The sequence below is a fragment of the Diaphorina citri genome, unplaced genomic scaffold (assembly GCF_000475195.1).
Source record: "Diaphorina citri unplaced genomic scaffold, Diaci psyllid genome assembly version 1.1 scaffold9001, whole genome shotgun sequence".
In the NCBI taxonomy this organism is placed as follows: domain Eukaryota; kingdom Metazoa; phylum Arthropoda; class Insecta; order Hemiptera; family Psyllidae; genus Diaphorina; species Diaphorina citri.
This window is the reverse complement of record NW_007386376.1, coordinates 1-2,622: the sequence shown is the minus strand read 5'-3', so window position 1 is coordinate 2,622 and position 2,622 is coordinate 1. Positions and strand designations below refer to the sequence as shown.

At 39.6% G+C, this 2,622-nt stretch overlaps 1 long non-coding RNA gene across 1 annotated transcript; it reads right to left on the bottom strand.

The window, feature by feature from the left end:
• Positions 1–1,055: 1,055 nt before the first annotated feature.
• Positions 1,056–1,503, bottom strand: LOC113472832. Its single transcript, XR_003394991.1, has 2 exons — positions 1,432–1,503; positions 1,056–1,108 (listed from the first exon to the last, which is right to left on the bottom strand). It is a non-coding gene; the product is annotated as an uncharacterized LOC113472832 (long non-coding RNA).
• Between the last annotated feature and the right edge of the window lie 1,119 nt (positions 1,504–2,622).

Below are 2,622 nucleotides of genomic sequence, written 5' to 3'. Positions count from 1 at the left end.
GCCCTTCGAACTCAACCTTTGTTAGTTTTTTTAGCAAAGGGAAATTTCAGGCCGGTATCCTCCCTCCCATAAAAAAAAGAAAGAAGAAGGAGACGCAAAGTTAGTAAGTTAGTGTTTTACTACATGTACATAGCAAAAGTTACAAGCGGTTATTTGGTTAGATAGAAATAGAATCTCAAGTTCACCCGAAAACTCTGGTAAGGAGAACAACTTCAAATCTTTACATAAAAGGCAATAGCCCTCAATGATCGTCCTTTGAAAGAAATCCCCATCTTTTACAAACTCAAGGTTCCAAGTGCTCATCTAAGAACGTTGAATTCTAAAAGCGTATGAGCTAACAATAGACCCATTCTTCACACATGACCTTGTTGCTTAGCATGCACATAAATAAATCACCCATTCTCGAGTAATTTTCGCAGAAACGTGATCGTAAAAATGTGCCAGGCTCGTAAAATATAAAAGGTAAACAAACTGGATTTTATCTTAAACAGATAAGGTTCTTTCTCTGAACAGCTGGCTTCCTCCTATCCTGTGAGTTCTCGCTTCGATTTCGGGACCGTAAGAGCTTAGCCGTTACAGTTCCCTCTAACAAACCTCTTTTTTTTTAATATCAATAATTTTAAAATTAACCTAAAATATAACCGAAAAAAAAACAACTTTATTTGAGGATAGTTTTTCGTTTTGTAAACGACCAATTAAAGACGTCAACTATTCTACTAACCAAGCACTACATTCAGCTCGTGCTGCTGCACATGGGTCTTCTTCAGGTTTGGGTGGCTCGGGGGATGAGTGCTCGATTTCATTCTCTGAGAGAACAAAGGGTTTAACAGTGATGAATTTTCAGGTGTCCACTCAGACTCGTGAGGACAACTGAGGAGGTGACTTGAGTTCCTCGAAGTTTCGAACAAGCAACGATGGAAAACTTCGCCCATTTTTTTCCTCCCATAACCCAAAATAACCAAGGATAAACAATCACAGTTGAGCTGATTGATCCATCTCTCCACACCATAGTTACAATTGAACACAGCACTACATTCAGCTCGTGCTGCTGCACATGGGTCTTCTTCAGGTTTGGGTGGCTCGGGGGATGAGTGCTCGATTTCATTCTCTGAGGGAAAAAAAGGGTTTAGCATTGATAAATTTTCAGGTGTCCACTCAGACTCGTGAGGACAACTGAGGAGGTGACTTGAGTTCGAACAAGCAACGATGGAAAACTTCGCCCATTTTTCCCTCCTGTAACCCAAAATAACCAAGGATAAACAAGGTATAATTTGAACAAAGCGGTTGTCCCTACAGAGAAAAATCTCCATTTCGAATAAGCAAAGATGCAAAACTTAGCTAATTTTTCCCCCATAACCCGAAACAGCCAAGGATAAAGATATATAAACAGGGTATCATTCGAGCAATATAAATGAGGTATATTCTACTCACCCCTAGGCGGAGAACAATAGTGGAGACACTCCTCGGACGTCGTGAACCGGTTCAAATTGCCGCCGCTAAGGTCTTATTGTCCCGAAATCGAAGAGAGAAGGAAGACAGGATAGGAGAAAGCCGTTCCGAGAAAGAACATTAAATCCAAATTCTCATGGGTCAAAATGAACTTCACGCAGACTTGAGAGCAAGACTATTTGTTCACAAAAAAGGGTTTTAGAGTAACCCTAGGATATAAACCTAGACTTTAAAGTTCCAGAAGCTTGAAGTCCCATTGGGTTAGTCGACTAGGGGTTTAGGGTTAGTGAAATTTTACTATGAACAATACTTCTTGTAACATGAAAAAATTACACAAGCCCAAAATGCTAGAACTACATAATTATGTTCTTGACCAAGAAACTACTACTGCTACAGACCAAAATGACAAATCTACAACCATCAAATACTAGGTATATTTAGGTAATTACTCGTACCTACGTATAAGTACGCACATCAGAAAACACCACTAACATCAGAAAACACCACTCTAGACTGTTAAAACCCATTTATCGGTAATAAAACTGTTAAAACTATTTTACTAATTTATTTTATTTAAAATCGGTAATAAAACTTTTAAAACTATTTTACTAATTTATTTTATTTAAGGTAAACATTAGAAAAGCCAAAAGTGTTGAAGGGGAGAAATCAGTAAAATCAGGTTTTAGTGAGACAAGAACAAACTATGAAAACCATGCGTACAAACCACTTTATCGCTTACCTCGAACTATGACATTGAACTCTTTCCGAATAGGATCACCAATACCGTTAGCGGCAACGCACACATAGATACCGGCATCTTGCCGTACTAGGCCGACAATTTGAAGAACGCCATCCAGAGTTAACTTGTAGTGACCGTCTGAACCATCAATCTGGAAATTAGGACAGTCCAAAAGTTACAACATTTGAGCCGTTAAAGTTTGTCCTCTTGCCGTACTAGGCCGACAATTTGAAGAACGCCATCCAGAGTTAACTTGTAGTGACCATCTGAACCATCAATCTGGAAATTAGGACAGTCCAAAAGTTACAACATTTGAGCCGTTAAAGTTTGTCTCGGGCAGGAATTGAACTCGCAATCTGGCGCTTCCAAGGCAGGCGTGCTACCCTCCTACTCATATTAACCCTGAGATTGGTCGGGAAAGGCCAGCAGGACGC